This window comes from Apium graveolens, chromosome 1 (assembly GCF_009905375.1).
Source record: "Apium graveolens cultivar Ventura chromosome 1, ASM990537v1, whole genome shotgun sequence".
NCBI lineage: Eukaryota > Viridiplantae > Streptophyta > Magnoliopsida > Apiales > Apiaceae > Apium > Apium graveolens.
The window spans coordinates 106532852-106551802 of NC_133647.1; the positions used below are offsets into that span (position 1 = coordinate 106532852).

The 18951-nt window shown below is 40.0% G+C and overlaps 1 non-coding gene across 1 annotated transcript; it reads left to right on the forward strand.

Moving 5' to 3' along the window:
* Window positions 1-14356: 14356 nt before the first annotated feature.
* Window positions 14357-14463, forward strand: LOC141679592 (small nucleolar RNA R71). Its single transcript, XR_012558138.1, has one exon. It is a non-coding gene; the product is annotated as a small nucleolar RNA R71 (small nucleolar RNA).
* The last annotated feature ends 4488 nt before the right edge of the window (window positions 14464-18951 follow it).

The window sequence follows — 18951 nt, forward strand, 5'->3', positions numbered from 1 at the left end:
TGACTTACAGAAGAGTAGTGTTAGGATTAGATGAGATTAGAATAAGAAAGTAGAAGTTCTAGGAATTATTTAGTGACCTTCCTTCTTTCTTTGGTATATTATCAGATGGCGTCATCTGGTTATTCAGCTTCATCTGAGAGGACAATCACAGGACCAGTTGCACCAGTTATTCCACCAGTGTCTGAGTACATATTTCCACCTCTTCCACCACCTCCACCATTGCCCCAGGAGCTAGCACCACCAGTGCCAGGGCTGATTCATGATCCAATAGAGATGTTTGATCCAACAGAGTTCTTTGGGTCGATGCTTCCACCTCCACTTCCATTAGAGCATCAGTTTATGCCAGAGGCTGAGCTAGAGTTTCCACCACCAGCAATGTTACCTCACATTCAGGTGCATGCCCCAGAGCTAGAGGTATTTCAGATGGTTCCCGTTGAGGGTATGGGTGAGCATGATGTAGATTTACAGTTGAGATTACCACAACAGGGTGCTGGAGGGATGTAGAGAGTTCCGTCGCAGGAGTCAGTAGGACATGTTGCACAGCCATATATGGTACCGTATTATGATTACAGTATTGTGAGAGAGGATGCTAAGTACTGGAGAGCCCAGTGTAGGGAGATTATGCATTTGTTTGATCAGAAAGACCGGGGACCATTAGCCGCACTTCAGCCAGATTATATGATGAGACAAAGGCTATAGTCCACAGTGATGAATGCTACTTTTGAGTTAGATGCTCTGACACATGACGGGCCGCCTTCTTATGCGGAGTTTCATAGGGTTCTTTGTTTGGCACAAACAGTTGTCCAGATATTCCGAGATTACCTGAGGCGTATTCCGCCAGGATTTTGAGATCTGACCGCAGGAGACCAGATGCGTAGTATAGGTGACTGATGTAGATAAATGCAGCTAGTATAGTATGGTTAGTGATGTATATGTGTAGTAGTTAGCTTGACTTGTAGTAGCAGCCATGACGGTTGACCGATACTTTTTGTACCAAGCATCCACACTTGAGGCTGGTGTTATATATAAAATGAACTTTTCCAAATTTTCTTTTATTTAAATTTCAGTCTTTACAATTTTACAGCATTTACGTTTACCCTATTATTTTACAGTTTTCCATACTTTAAATTCTATATAAAAAAAATCAAATAAAATCATTTCGGTTAATTGTTTAAATTTCCTGTTTTTATGGTAAATTATTATTTAAATTTTTGTTTATACAGGATAAATTGTTTTCTTACTTTTTGTCAATTGTTTGATAAACTGTTAAAAATAAATCATTTATTTTATTATCAGAAAATGGCACCAAAGAGAAAGACTAGAACCGAAACCTCCAACAGCAACTCAGAGGGATAGACCAATGATACCATGAACCAAATGTTCCATTTGATGCAACAACAAATGGTAATGATGCAGCAGCAGATGCAACAACATCAGCAACAGATTCAACAACAAATGTTACAACCGCCACCTCGTCCTGAACCTCAGATACCACCAGCTATACCTGTTGTTACCTTCAAGCAGTTTCAGTCAGTTAAGCCTCTAGAGTTTGATGAAACAGCAGATCCTATTAAGGCTACCACTTGGTTGAAGGAAATAGAGAAAGCATTTCCACTTGTGAAAGTAGGTGAGGAATAAAAGACTGATTTTGCTAGCTACTTTCTGAAGGGAGAAGCAAATCATTGGTGGGAATCTAGGAAAGCTTTAGAAGGTGAAGACATTATAGCCTGTGATAGGTTTAAAGAGCTGTTTTTAGAGAAACATTTTCCTCGCTATGTGAAAAATTAGATGCAGATTAAATTTCTAGAGCTGAAGCAGGGAAGTATGTCCGTGACAAAATACGAAGCCAAGTGTACTGAATTGGCTAGATTTGTTCTAGAACAAGTTGATAATGAGGAAAAACGAGCTCAAAGATTGCAGCAGGTATTATGACCGTGGATCCGTGATCAAGTTGCAGTTTTTGAGTTGACAACTTATACTGGCATAGTCCAGAAAGCCATGATCATTGAGGGAGAAAGCGAAAGATCCCAAAAGGAAAGAGGACATGAAAGTTTCCAAAAGCGCTCCAACAGGAAGCCGGGATTTCAAGCCCGGATAAATATGAATTTCAAAAGGGTAGGACAAGGCAACCAGAATACAGGAAATCATTTCTAAGCTCCCAGCCAGCAGAGAATAATTAAAGTCCCAATGCCGTACTGTAAGACTTGTGGTCGGAAACATACCGGCATCTGTATCAAGGCAAATGTGACGTGTTTCAAATATAAGCAGAAAGGGCACTAATCTAATGAATGTCCAGCGGGAAAGACAGAAGTTACTTGTTTCTAGTGTGAGAAGAAAGGACATATCACTAGGAATTGCAAAGGACCAGCAATGGCAGCTAGTATTCCTAAAATGTTGGCATTACCTCCTCCACCGCAACCTAATCAACCTAGAGCAAGGACTTTTAATATGATAATAAAAGAAGCCGTGCAGAGTCCTAGTGTGATTGTAGGTACACTTTTGGTGAACTCAGTAAATTCAAAAGTACTAATTGATTCTGGAGCTACACGATCTTTTATTTCTGAAGAATTCTTTGATAAGATATATTATAAAACTGAATAGTTGGGCGAGACGTTAATTATAAAATTAACGAATGACGACCAAGTTCCGGTAGATCGAGTATGTCTTGCGTGCGATATCGAGATAGCCGGACATCATTTCTCCGTAGACCTGATTCCTTTTAAATTAGGAGAGTTTGACGTTATTTTGGGAATGGGTTGGTTAGCTTGTCATAATGCCCAGATCGATTGCGCAAATAAGAAAATGAAATTGCGAACTGCAGAAAATGCAACGGTAATGTTTAAAGGCGAAAAACAGCGAAAGAAATTTCTGAAAATAATGCAGACCAAATGATTATTTTGACAAGGATGTGAGATGTATATAGTCTACGTATTAGATTCAGAGAAGGGAAGTCCCAAAATAAAAGATATTCTAGTTGTATGTAAATTTCTTGATGTCTTTCCAGACGAGATTCCAGGTTTACCGTCAGACCGAGAAATTGAGTTTATAATTGATTTTGCGCCAGGTACAGAACCAGTTTCGAAAGCTCCATATCGAATGGCACCGGTCGAGATGAAAGAATTATCGACACAATTACAAGATCTACTAGACAGGGGAATCATAAGACCCAGTATATCCCTATGGGGTGTACCGGTATTATTCATAAAGAAGAAAGACGGTAGCATCCGACTATGCATCGACTATCAGGAACTGAATAAGCTGACTATCAAGAATAAATATCCTCTATCGAGAATCGATGATTTATTTGATCAACTAAAAGGAGCCGCATGGTTTTCTAAGATAGATTTGAGATCGGTTTATCATCAATTGAAGATTAAAGCTGAAGATATTCCCAAGACTGCTTTTCGTACCAGATACGGACATTATGAGTTTCTCGTAATGGCATTCGGTTTGACCAACGTGTTAGCAGCATTCATGGATCTGATGAATAAGGTATTCAAGAGGTACTTGGATAAATTCGTGATTGTATTTATTGATGACATCTTGATTTATTCGAAGACTGAAGAAGAGCATGCCGAGCACTTGAGGATTGCTTTGGAAATTCTAAAGAAGGAACAACTGTATGCAAAGTTCTCGAAATGCGAATTTTGGTTGAAGGAAGTATAATTTTTAGGTCATATCATTAGTAGGGAAGGCATTCAAGTTGGCCCAGCGAAGATTGAAGCTGTGTTAAATTGGGAAAGGCCGAAGACACCAACAGAAGTTCGAAGTTTCTTGGGATTGGTAGGATACTATAGAAGGTTTGTCAAGGATTTTGCGAAGATAACAACGCCACTGACCAAGTTGACTCGAAAAAGTGAAAAGTTCGTATGGGATGACAAATGTGAGGAAAGTTTTCAAGAACTGAAGAATCGGTTAGTAACTACACTGGTACTTGTGTTACCAAATGAGTATGGAGAATTTGTCATTTACAGCGACGCTTCATACCGCGGACGGTAACTGTTAGGGCGAAATCACGCACTAATATTCACGCAAGTATACGCGTTCGCAAGTAATATAGAATACTTTCTAGTTCGTTCCCTCAGAGACTCAGACTAATTTATTGTCTAATTTAACTCACTCACCAATGTATGACTACTTCTCAATGTTAAGATAATAACACTTAAAATTGTTGATTAAATATTAACTATAATTAACTACTTAATTAACCACTTAAATAACACTTTAATTTATCAATAATAAAACACTCATGAGATCACAACTTTATTATTACTTCCTTCTATAGCCATAGTTATTACCTTTAGCATGTGACAGTGATGACATTAATCGAATAACACGAAACTGATAAAAGCCAACTTTCATTGTACTAATACCATTCTACCAAACATCCACAATTAAGATAGAAGTTGAATAGTCATCAATTATGTTGAGTTCCTATATGTCTACAGAAATTGACAACACAACGATTTAAGCACAAGTTATCCCTTTTGATTACATAGGGTAAATAAAACTGTTAGAGTTACCCACTAATCATGCACAACGTACATGAACCTATGCTAGCATGGCAAGTTCTAAATCTCAAGATTCACCGTCGCTTCACAAGAAATTAACACCCTATCTTATATGTTCGCGACGCACATAAGACGAATATGCACAACCAATACTAGATATCATGCAATCATCACATACTAAAGTATTAAACAATTAACTAAAGAATTCCATAATAAATCCGTTGCAACCCCATGATCACGATTAGCCCATAATAGAACTTATCGCCATCATGGGTTCATATGAAATCATGATAAGCAAACACAAGAAAATAATAACTAAACTGATTATATTAAAACAGAGTACGTCACAAGAGTAAATAAGTCAAAGCAAGAAAACTAGCATCCAACGTTACAACGAAACAAGAATCACAAGAATATATGCTTCCTCTTCGTTGCTGTGTGCTAAATCGGTCTTCTTCCTTATCTCCTTCGCTTCTTGCAAAAACACAATCTAAAACATAATCTCCTCTTAATACTCTGTGAAAAACGTCTCAAATCTACTTATATAATAGTCCCATAAAACTCAGATTACATAGAAGTTGGAAGCCAAACAGAAGTAGAAGTCTAAAATAATATATCTTTTTCCCCGACCCTGCGCGGCCGCTCAGCATTTCTGCGCGGGCGCGCAAGGCTGCTGCGCGGCCGCTCAGCATTGCTGCGCGGGCGCGCAGGACCCTACTGGAAAAATTCCAGGTTTGCTCCGTTTCTTCGCCGTAATCTGCCCATTCTTTTCCTCTCTCAATGGTGAACACATGCCAAGGCTTATTCTTGACGATTCCTCCTTCGAAATGCAACTAATACCCTGAAATGCATAAACACTAGAAAAACGCATCAAATACACAAAATACTTGATTTCAAGACACCAATTTAAGCCATTTTAAGACGTTCTAAGTGGTATAAAATGCCACTTATCACACCCCCAAACTTAAATCGATGCTTGTCCTCAAGCGTCACAGACTCAAAAACAAATAAAAATATGCATGAATGCAATCTATATGAAAATGCAACGATCCCCCTTACTACAATTAACCAACCAAATTGTCACGTCTCAACGAATGGAGTTAGACACTAAAGATCAATAAACTCATGCAAACGGACATACCGCCAGAAACGTGGTGTGTGCAAATGCTTAACAGATATGCTTTGGAACTAGACCAATTACTATGACTAGACTATCCTCAAGGCAATCCTACGATTATACAAAGAATAAAAATTCTAGGCACAAAGTGATATACAACACTATAAGAACTCTGGAGCTTACTACGGAATCGTGCTTTTTATTTACAACTCAAATGCTTATTTGACCGTGCAATGAGTGAGGTCCACAAAAGACTTATACAATGGTATCCATGTAACGAGCGTTATGTTAGCGGATCCCAGACTCTAAAAGCCTTAGGTCACTAGTGTAATAACCCCAATTTTTGAGAAATTTTTGAAACCCTTATGAATAGTGTTTTTGCTGAATGAGAAAACTTTTCATGCCACACTATGTAGGGGTTCTGTTATTGATATTCTGAGATTTTATTAGTACTTTATATGGGATATAAGTGTATGTAAAGATCGTCAGAATCCAAATCCGAACACTTTGATTTTTCCCGGAAATCCAATAGATACGGAAAGAATTGAGTATAAGGTAACAGGATAAAAAGGATTTAAATTAAAGGATTATAAGAGAGGATCATAAAAGGAATACAATATATTGAGAAAGGTTAAGGGAACCTAAGTAATAAGATCCCGGGTATGATCCCTCAAACGATAAACGAAAACGAAAGTTAAGCGAACCGTATAACAGATCAGCGGTCATTAGGCAAACAATTAGGAGGTTAATCAAGAAGGTTAGGGATGATGAGGTCATCCAACCAATAAGGAGAGGACAAAGGGGGGAGGATGACATCATGAGGATGATATAAGCATGACATGGGAAGGAAGGAGGTGTGGTTGAATGAGAACCACACAAATTCAAGGGCAAGAAGGTAATTGACTAAAGCAAGCACAAAAACCAAGCAACCAAGCCAAGCAAAAATCATTTTCATCAAAAAATCAAAAGCAACCAAGGCTTTGTTCATGAAGCTCTCGGGTGGTTTTCTTAAAAAATGAAAGTCCAAGCTCCTCCACTTACTATTTAGCAAGGTAATTATCTAAGCTTCCCCATGGATAGTTACATACTTCCTATAAGTTTAAGCTTCTAATTCCAAGCCAATCTTTTTCTATAAATCATGAAAGAAGATGGTGAATAGTGTTTTCAAGAACTAAAATTTGTGTTCTTGAAGTTTTGTTTAGATTAAGCTTGGATAAGGGCTTTAAAGGTGATTCCAAGCCATTCTCTTGATTCTCCACTCTCCAAGGAAGGTATAAACTACAAACCCTTGCTTTATTTCTTCATCACACAACAACAGTTAGGAAAGATGGCCAGACTCCAGCAGACCCAGCGCAAGCGCGTGGGAAGCGTCCTGCGTCTTCCCGTTGATGTTGTAGCTGCTATAGCTGCAGAGGTAGATCTATTGTAGATCAGACCATCTACTTTTGAGAATCAATTATGTATAATTATAACTTGTGGCAGATAATGGCAATTAACTGTAAATTTATCAAGTAATCATTTTGGGTTGTAATAACTTTTAAATTGTGGATTCAAAGACTTGTACTTATTTCAATTTCATCTCTGAGACTATAACGGGTTGTGGTGTGTGTTAGTGTGGGGTCACAGCATAAGGTTATTTATTAATTAAGTGAAGTGATATTGTGGAAAGAAAGACCGTGACGACCCGGATCCCCGACCCCGGATCTGGGGGTGTTACAACTAGGCACAAAGTCCCCTAAGAACTTAATAACTCGAATACCAAAGAGCCCACTCTTGATCAATTATGCAATTTTTTTTTATTTTTTTTTTCTGAGCAAGTGCGTTTCGCTCCATCTTGCTCAACCCTAGACTACTCGCATAACATGCGAGCCGGCTACTAGCCATTTGACGCCTAGCCACAACTAGCAACAAATTCCATTTTTACTCTATTTTTTTTTTCTTTTTCATGCCTTTACCACTAAGAACCTATTATCAAATACTAAGCATAATAAATAGATTATCCTCGAAAATAATCAGATCATAACAACAATCTAGTCCTTAAGCATTCTCTAAGACTTAGTGACAATACAAGTGCTTCTAGCATGCATATCAACCTACACAACTTAATAACACTTTAATGCTATCACTACACTCGCATCAATATCACAATTCAGTCAATAAATCATTGCAAAAGGGATCATGGTATATGCATGAGCTATATGATATGACAAACAAATAAAGCTATATATAAAAAAAAAACTATATGGCAAAAATTATGCAACTATATGAACTAACTATCATGAATATGCAGCTATATGACACACACAAAATATTCCTTAACTACCACCCCCAAACTTAAAATCTTCACTGTCCCCAGTGAAGGTAGTAGAAAGGAACACAGGGTATACCTACTCGGAGTCATCATCATCATCACCCTCAGTAGATGGAGTATCAGGCGGCGGGTATGCAGAGTCCTCACCAAAAACTGGCCACTGGATATCAGCTCCAAGGCCTCGAAAAGCAGTCCCTAACGCAAGGGTGAGCTCCTGAGCAAACCTGCTCTGCGTCTCATACATGGCATCCATCCGCCGTGAAAGCCTCTTATACTGGGCATCACCCATCCCAGCACCCTCCCGAGCTCTCGAAGAACTAGCCTCACCACGCCCTGGCCTGGCCATAGTAGCACCTCGGCTGGACGCCCTCCTGGAAGACGATAACCCAGCCCATGCTCCTCAGGCTCACCACCGGTCCACTCCTGCATCCCATTCAGAGTGCCAGAATCTATCGGAGCTGCTGGCAACTGCAACTGCTCATGAGCCGGCCAATTCACTCCTACTGCTCGGCATAGCTTTGTAACCGTGGATGCATAAGGGATGTTCATATGCTTTGCTCCCCTCAAAAACTTCAGAATTCCTTGGTAGATAAACTCACCAAGGTCCACATAGTATTCCTCATGCAGAATTCCCCACAACAACTGTGCTCTCTCAACTGTGACCTCGTGTGCATGTGAAGAAGGCAAAATATTAGCACATATAAATGCATTCCATGCACGGGCATACCTGTTCATGGCGATCGCCGGAAAGTGACGATACTCATTATTGGCTGGACTGCGGTTCCAAACTGTGCCCGGTCGACAGAGAGTCGCACAAATCAAATCCAAGTCAAAGTCCTCAGCAGTCTTTTCATTCTAGTTCTCCTCCTCGGGCTTTCTCTCTCGCTGTCCAATCACACGGCGAATCGCCGCAGGATGATAATCAACCGTCAGCCCACGAACTACAGAAAACCCATTCTTTTCAGCCTTCGCGTTCGCGTAGAACTCGTGAACAACACTCATCGGTACTGCTTCGGGTGACTCACAAAAAGCTATCCACCCCTTCTCTGCAATCATGGGCAACAACTCACGATCCCTCCCTGATGGTAAAAACCCCCTCTCCTTCAGAATCGGCTTCCCCAACAGCCTAGTGTACTCCTCCTCCGCGGCTCTGTCAGTTAACCGAGGCCTTGCAGCAGTACCCCTTGATGAATCAGCAGTAGGAACTGTGCTGCTGCTGTCAATAGTGCGTGCTCTCTTGGGTGCCATTGATTTGTGAATAAAAGTGTGTAAGAACTGATTTTTGATGTTTATGAGAGGGTTTAAGTGTAGGAAGTTTGTGGGAGATATGTGGGATAGGTGTATGTATATATAGGGTGTGGAGTAGGTTAAATTAGATTAGGAGTGGGGTTGAGGGATAAAATCATGGGGTAATGGGAAAAGAATTCGTGGGTTTATGGGCTGTGATGGGTTTTTATGTGTGTGTTTTTTTTTTTTCTGAACTGTAAAAAATTTTTTGGAACTCGACCCCTGCGCGGCCGCTCAGCATTTCTGCGCGGGCGCGCAGAGGGTCTCTGGAATTTTTTTTTTCAGCCCCTGTTTTCTGATTTTTTTGTGTTTTTGGATAGGTTATTAACTTCTAAGGGTTCCTGTAACAACAATTCATGGGTTACCTCCCACGCAGCGCTTCTTTTTCGTCATTAGCTTGACGTTCCGTACCTTTCTCAAGTAGTCAACAAAATGGCACTAACCACCTCTCGGTTTGCCATGTCCCCATAGTAGTGCTTCAACCGCTGACCGTTAACCTTGAATGCTTGGTCCGAATCATTCTCAAAAATTTCCACCGCTCCATGTGGAAACACAGTTTTGACAATAAAAGGTCCAGAGCACCTTGATTTTAACTTCCCAGGAAAAAGTCGGAGCCGAGAGTTGAATAACAGAACTTGTTGCCCTGGCATAAATAACTTAGGATGTAGCTTCCTATCGTGCCACCTCTTCACCTTTTCCTTATACATTTTGTTATTCTCGTACGCTTGAAGTCGAAATTCATCAAGTTCATTAAGCTGAAGCATTCTTTTCTTACCAGCTGCATCTAAATCCAGGTTCAATTTCTTCAATGCCCAGTAGGCCTTATGCTCAAGCTCCGCCGATAGATGACATCCCTTACCGTACACCAACTGAAACGGTGACATCCCAAGTGGAGTTTTGTATGCTGTTCTGTAAGCCCAAACAGCTTCATCGAGCTTTAAAGACCAATCCTTCCTTGACGGACAAACAACCTTCTCTAGAATGCGCTTTATCTCTCTGTTAGACACTTCCGCTTGACTATTTGTTTGCGGATGATAGGCAGTAGCTACTCGATGATTCACATTATAACGCCGCATCATAGAAGTGAACTTACGGTTGTAAAAATGCGATCCTTCATCACTTATGATTACCCGAGGTGTTCCAAACCTTGTGAAAATTTGCTTATGAAGAAAATTTAGCACTGCCTTTGCATCATTTGTCGGTAAAGCTTTAACTTCGACCCATTTTGAGATATAATCGACTGCCAGCAAGATGTACTGATTATTGCAAGACGAGATAAAAGGCCCCATGAAATCGATTCCCCATACATCAAAGACCTCGACTTCAAGCATCACATTTAATGGCATCTCATCCTTCCTTGACAAATTTCCCACTCTTTGGCAACGATCACACCTTAAAACAAACTGATGAGCATCTTTGAACAAAGTAGGCCAGAAAAAACCTGCTTGCAGAATACGAGCTGCCGTCTTCTCACCTCCATAGTGTCCACCATAAACCGTGGAATGGCAGTCTCGTAATATCCCCTCCGTCTCACAGAACGGGATACATCTCCTGATGATCTGGTCAGCTCCCTGTCTAAACAAATATGGTTCATCCCACATATACCACTTCACCTCATGCAGAAACTTCTTCTTTTGAGCGGATGTCAAATTAGGAGGCATTATATTGCTGACAAGATAGTTTACAATATCTGCAAACCATGGTTCTTCCTTCTGAATTGCAAACAACTGCTCATCCGGAAAAGATTCATTGATTAACGTCCTATCTTGTGAAGTAGAATCGGGATTCTCCAACCTAGAGAGATGGTCAGCTACTTGATTCTCAGTACCTTTTCTATCTTTGATCTCTAACTCAAATTCTTGAAGTAAAAGCACCCAACGAATGAGTCTCGGCTTCGAATCCTTCTTAGAAACCAGATAGCGAATAGCTGCATGATCAGTGAATACTGTCACTTTCGTACCAAGCAGATAAGATCAAAATTTCTCAAAGCCAAAGACTATAGCCAAAAGCTCCTTCTCAGTAGTGGTGTAGTTCAATTGGGCCCCATTTAAAGTCTTACTCGTATAGTAGACCACATGGAAGAGATTTTTCTTGCGCTGTCCCAGAACTGCACCTACCGCATAATCACTCGCATCACACATCATCTCAAACGGTTCTGTCCAATCTGATGCTGTAATAACTGGTGCCGTGATCAAACTCTCCTTGAGAGTCTCGAATGCTGCCAAACATTCATCATCAAATTTAAAAGGCATATCTTTCTCAAGTAAATTGCAGAACGGCTTAGATATCTTTGAAAAGTCCTTGATGAATCGCCGATAAAAACCCGCATGACCGAGAAAACTACGAATTCCTTTCACCGAATTAGGTGGGGGAAGATTTTCAATGACTCCCACCTTGGCCTTGTCCACCTCCAGACCTTTTCTAGAGACCTTATGCCCAAGGATAATGCCTTCACGCACCATAAAATGACATTTCTCCCAATTAAGCACCAAATTAGTTTCCACGCATCTTTTGAGTACGGCGCGCAGATTATTTAAACATTCATCATATGAGTGTCCAAAGACGGAGAAGTCATCCATGAACACTTCGACGTTATTTCCAATCATGTCAGAGAATATAGCCATCATACATCTCTGAAAGGTGGCCGGGGCGCCACATAACCCAAACGAAACTCTACGAAAAGCAAATGTGCCAAATGGACAAGTGAAGGTAGTCTTTTCCTGATCCTCTGGTGCAATACAAATCTGATTGTACCCGGAATAACCATCCAGAAGACAAAAATACTCATGTCCCGCCAATCTGTCAAGCATTTGATCAATGAATGGGAGAGGGAAGTGATCCTTCCTTGTGGCTTTGTTCAATTTTCTATAATCCATGCATACTCTCCATCTTGTAACTGTTCGAGTAGGGATGAGCTCATTCTTTTCATTTGCGACCACAGTGATACCTCCTTTCTTAGGTACACATTGCACGGGGCTCACCCACGAGCTGTCAGAAATAGGATAAATGATGCCTGCATCTAGCCATTTCAGAATTTCTTTCTTCACCACCTCCTTCATGATCGGGTTCAGTCTTCGCTGCTGTTCCACAGTTGGCTTACTACCTTCCTCTAACAGAATTTTATGCATACAATATGAAGGACTTATCCCCTTGATGTCTGCTATGGTCCATCCTATAGCCGATTTGAATTCTCTCAAAATACTTAAGAGCTTGTCTTCCTCACTACCTGAAAGGTCAGCTGAAATAATAACAGGTAACGTAGATGAATCACCTAAAAAAGCATACCTCAAGTGTTCAGGTAATGGTTTAAGCTCCAAGGTAGGTGCTTCCTCTATTGATGGTTTGAGCTTCCCTTCAGCATTCTTAAGGTCAGAAGTACCAAGAGATTCAAATGGTATGTCGAGCTTTCGCTTCCATGGAGAAGCGTTCAGATATTGTAATTGCTCGTTGCTATCTTCATCATCGCTGTCAAAATCCCCCACTAAGGCCTTTTCCAATGCATCAGACATTAGCATGTGATCGAGTTCTGAAGTAACCGCAGAGTCAATCACATCCACTTTTAAGCACTCCTCATCTTCTGTCGGGAATTTCATTGCCTTGAATACGTTGAAGGTCACATCCTGATCTTGGACCCGCATAGTAAGTTCCCCTTTTTGCACATCTATCAAGGTACGGCCAGTAGCCAAGAAAGGCCTCCCCAAGATTATGGGAATCTTCTTATCTTCCTCAAAATCCAGAATAACAAAATCTGCAGGAAAGAAGAGCTTATCCACCTTGACAAGCACATCCTCAACTATGCCCCTTGGGTAAGTAATGGAACGGTCAGCCAATTGTAGCGACATGTATGTGGGTTTTGGATCAGGCAGATCCAGCTTTTTAAAGATCGATAAGGGCATCAGATTAATACTTGCTCCCAAATCACAAAGGCACTTGTCAAAAGTTAGATTGCCAATGGTGCAAGGAATGGTGAAGCTTCCTGGATCTTTCAGTTTTGGTGGTAACTTTTGCTGCAGAACAGCGCTGCATTCTTCCGTGAGAGCAACGGTTTCAAGGTCATCCAGTTTCACCTTCCTTGAAAGAATAGTCTTCATAAACTTCGCATAACTAGGCATTTGTTCCAGAGCCTCAGCGAAAGGTATATTGATGTGAAGTTTCTTGAACACCTCCAAGAACTTCCCGAACTGTCTATCCAGCTTTTGTTGCTGCAATCTCTTAGGAAAAGGTGGTGGAGGATATAGTTGTTTCTCCCCTGTATTAGCCTCAGGCAGAGTGTGTTCAACAGTAGTCTTCCTTGGTTCCGCCGCTTTCTCCTTTTGCTTAAATTCTTCATCTCTAACTTCAGCTTCGACTTCTTTTGCCTTTTCAGCATCAGCTACTTTTCCAGACCTTAAGGTAATAGCCTTGACTTGCTCTTTAGCTTCCTTCCTGCCTGGTACTTCCGTGTCACTGGGAAGAGTGCCAGGTTGACGATTGAGCACTGCATTGGCTAATTGACCGATTTGATTTTCCAAGGTCTTGATAGAAACCGCCTGACTCTTGCACAACAGCTTAAGTTCCTCAAAATCAGCACTAGTAGGTGCAGCTGCACTTCCCTGTTGAGGATATGATTGCCTTGTAGCATACTGCTGTGGTTGCTGGAATCCAGGTGGGTTAAACTGTTTACTCACTCCTTGCTGATATGGTGGCTGAATAGCATTCTGATTATTCCCCCAGCTGAAATTTGGATGATTTCTGTTGTTAGGATGATAGGTCGCTGGCACAGGCTGCTGTTGTCGCTGATAATTATTCACATACTGAACAGATTTGTTGACAAGAGAACACTGATCCGTAGCACAAACCATAGCTATTTGATTAACTCCATACGTAGCCAAAGAATCAACCTGCATTGATAGCGCTTGGAGCTGGGCTGCAATAGCGGTGGCTGCATCAACTTCCAGAATACCTGCTACCTTGCCTGATGTCATCCTCTGAGTTGGGTTCTGATGCTCATTTGCAGCCATCGTCTCGATAAGATTGTACGCCTCAGTATAGCTTTTAGCCCATAAGGCGCCTCTAGCTGCTGCATCGAGCATGGGCCGAGATTGGGCCCCCAAACCATTATAAAAACCAGTGATTACCATCCAATCCGGCATTCCATGATGTGGACATTTTCTCAACATTTCCTTGTAGCGTTCCCAAGCCTCGCACATAGATTCTGTAGGTTGCTGCGCAAACTGAGTAAGAGCACTCCTCATAGCAGCAGTCTTTGCCATTGGATAAAACTTCACCAGAAACTTTTGCGCAAGATCTTGCCACGTAGTGATGGACCCGGCTGGTTCAGAATGTAACCAGTCTTTAGCCTTATCCCTCAGTGAGAATGGGAAAAGCCTCAACTTGATAGCCTCATCAGTCACACCATTATACTTAAAAGTGCTGCAGATCTCGACAAAATTCCTTATGTGCATGTTGGAGTCTTCAGTTGCCGCTCCTCCAAAAGAAACAGAATTCTGCACCATCTGAATAGTGCCCAGCTTGATTTCAAAGGTGTTAGCTTGAATAGCCGGATGAAGGATGCTTGACTGAATGTCATCAATTTTAGGCCGAGAAAAATCCATAAGAGCTGGATTAGCTTGAACAATACGATCTCCCATGTTTACTGGTTCTTCCTGCTCAGTTCCTGAATCCGAATCCTCAAAATCTAACTTCTCCGGTGTATCAAGAACTTCGTCTTTCTCCTCAGCTGTATCTAAGGTCCTCTTGCGGGCACGAGAACGAATTTGCATAAACGTTTGCTAAAGTACCTGAAACACAACCGAAAAGAGTAATTAACTACTACGTCCTAATCACTGAGTCCTAATGACCAATGATGGTAAGTACATAAACTAAACAAATACGCCGAGTCCCCGACAGCGGCGCCAAAAACTTGTTAGGGCGAAATCACGCACTAATATTCACGCAAGTATACGCGTTCACAAGTAATATAGAATACTTTCTAGTTCGTTCCCTCAGAGACTCAGACTAATTTATTGTCTAATTTAACTCACTCACCAATGTATGACTACTTCTCAATGTTAAGATAATAACACTTAAAATTGTTGATTAAATATTAACTATAATTAACTACTTAATTAACCACTTAACTAACACTTTAATTTATCAATAATAAAACACTCATGAGATCACAACTTCATTATTACTTCCTTCTATAGCCATAGTTATTACCTTTAGCATGTGACAGTGATGATATTAATCGAATAACACGAAACTGATAAAAGCCAACTTTCATTGTACTAATACCATTCTACCAAACATCCACAATTAAGATAGAAGTTGAATAGTCATCAATTATGTTGAGTTCCTATATGTCTACAGAAATTGACAACACAACGATTTAAGCACAAGTTATCCCTTTTGATTACATAGGGTAAATAAAACTGTTAGAGTTACCCACTAATCATGCACAACGTACATGAACCTATGCTAGCATGGCAAGTTCTAAATCTCAAGATTCACCGTCGCTTCACAAGAAATTAACACCCTATCTTATATGTTCGCGACGCACATAAGACGAATACGCACAACCAATACTAGATATCATGCAATCATCACATACTAAAGTATTAAACAATTAACTAAAGAATTCCATAATAAATCCGTTGCAACCCCATGATCACGATTAGCCCATAATAGAACTTATCGCCATCATGGGTTCATATGAAATCATGATAAGCAAACACAAGAAAATAATAACTAAACTGATTATATTAAAACAGAGTACGTCATAAGAGTAAATAAGTCAAAGCAAGAAAACTAGCATCCAACGTTACAACGAAACAAGAATCACAAGAATATATGCTTCCTCTTCGTTGCTGTGTGCTAAATCGGTCTTCTTCCTTATCTCCTTCGCTTCTTGCAAAAACATAATCTAAAACATAATCTCCTCTTAATACTCTGTGAAAAACATCTCAAATCTACTTATATAATAGTCCCATAAAACTCAGATTACATAGAAGTTGGAAGCCAAACAGAAGTAGAAGTCTAAAATAATATATCTTTTTCCCCGACCCTGCGCGGCCGCTCAGCATTTCTGCGCGGGCGCGCAAGGCTGCTGCGCGGCCGCTCAGCATTGCTGCGCGGGCGCGCAGGACCCTACTGGAAAAATTCCAGGTTTGCTCCGTTTCTTCGCCGTAATCTGCCCATTCTTTTCCTCTCTCAATGGTGAACACATGCCAAGGCTTATTCTTGACGATTCCTCCTTCGAAATGCAACTAATACCCTGAAATGCATAAACACTAGAAAAACGCATCAAATACACAAAATACTTAATTTCAAGACACCAATTTAAGCCATTTTAAGACGTTCTAAGTGGTATAAAATGCCACTTATCAGTAACGTAATTGCATATGCCTCGAGACAGCTAAAACCTCATGAATAGAAATATCTTACACATAATCTGGAATTAGAAGTGATCGTATTTGCATTGAAACTTTGGAGACACTATGTTTACGGTGAAAAATGCGAAATCTACACGGATCATAAAAGTTTGAAGTACATCTTTACGCAGAAGAAACTTAACATGAGGCAACGACAATGGCTAGAATTTATTAAAGATTACGATGTTACGATTAGCTATCATCCAGGGAAAGCGAACGTTGTGACAGATGCACTGAGCCGAAAAGAAAGATTGAATTTGTTAACTTCATATGAAGAATTAGCTAAGGAACTTGACAAGTTGGAAATTGAGATTCGTGTTCCCAATGACTCTAGTGAAGCTATTTATGCAATGACTTTCCATCCAAAATTGTTAGAAAAGATTCGACAATGTCAAGAAGAAGTGATGGGTCAAGTTGATAACTTAACGGGAGAAGAAATCACAACCCAGAAGGATAACGAAGGAATTTTACGCTTTGCATCAAGAGTCTGGATCCCTAATGTGGCCGAGTTGAAGGAAGAGATATTATGAGATGCGCACAGTTCGAAATATTCCATACATCCGGGAAGTACAAAAATGTACCGCGATCTGAAAGAAAATTTTTGGTGGCCAAATATGAAGAAGGAGATAACATAATGGGTAAGTAAATGATATACATGCCAACGGGTTAAATCGGAACATCAACGTCCAAGTGGATTACTGCAACCATTAGATATTCCAGAATGAAAGTGGGAACATCTAACAATGGATTTTGTGGTAGGACTTCCAAGAACCAAAGCAAATCATGACGTGATATGGGTAATCATTGACAGACTAACGAAGTCAGCACACTTTCTACCGATTAATGAAAGATTTTCACTCGACAAGCTAGTGCACTTATATCTCAAGGAAATTGTGATGCGACATAGAGTTCCAATATCTATCGTGTCTGATCGAGATCCCCGATTTAATTCAAGATTTTGGAGACAATTTCAAGAATGTCTTGGAACTAAATTAAATATGAGTACCGCTTATCATCCGCAAACCGATGGGAAAAGTGAAAGAACTATCCAAACAATCGAAGACATGTTACGAGTTTGTGCGATTGATTTCGAAGGCTGCTGAGATGAGCACTTACCATTGGTTGAATTTTCTTACAACAACAGCTATCACGCGAGCATTGGAATGCCGCCTTACGAAGCTTTATATGGTAGAAAATACAGATCAGCAGTGTGTTGGGATAAAGTTGGAGAACGCAAGATTTTGGGTCCAGAATTAATTCAACATACTAAAGAAAAGATAGAACTTATCCGAAAGTGACTGGATGCAGCGCATAGTCGATAACACAAATATACAGATCAAGCTAGGAAAGATATGGACTACCAAGAAGGAGAGCATACGCTATTCAAAATATCGCCATGGAAAGGATTGACCAGATTTGGCAACAAGGGTAAATTGAAGCCACGATACGTTGGTCCATTTGAAATCTTGAAGAAAGTCGGAAAAGTTGCTTACGAGTTAGCCTTACCGCCTCATATGCAACATATTCACAACGTGTTTCACGTTTCCATGCTTAAGCGATATAATCCTGATTCTAGACATGTAATAGAATATGAACCGGTAGATATCCAACCTGATTTATCTTTTATAGAACAGTCGGTAAGAATTCTAGATCGGCAAGAGAGAGTGTTGAGGAATAAGTCTGTATCTTTAGTTCGAGTTTTGTGGAGAAATCCTATGGTTGAAGAATCAACCTGGGAACTTGAGAGTGAAATGTTAGAAAAGTATCCCCATTTGTTTTCTTAGCGAGATTTTAAGGACATAATCCTAGTAAGGGGGGAGGATGTACCGTTTGGGAAAATTACGCTTGTATTATATTATATTTATAATAAATTATGTGTGTTAATGTGTGATTTATGTGTAATTAGTTGCAAAACCCTAACTGCTACGTGTTACGTGCATTATGTATTATCCGGGTATTTTTAGGGTATTTTTCAGATAATTTATTTTGTATTTATAGCTTTCCTATCAAAAGTTATACGACTCGAATCATGATTTTATAGCTGATATTTCAAATAAAGTAATGGGCTTTATTTTTCATCAAACGGCTTTTACCATCGTGTTATTCCGAACATCTAGGTATTTTACAAATTTTCTTGTTTGGCGAAAAATGACTTTTCCGGGCCCCATTGGGTGTTATAAACCCCACAAAAATCATATTTTTATTTTTATAAAATTATAGGACTTTTATTTATATCATTTCTTTGTATTTTTGCATTATTCACAGTTTTGGGAAATTTTGGCATATATATTGTATATATAAAATATTTATAAA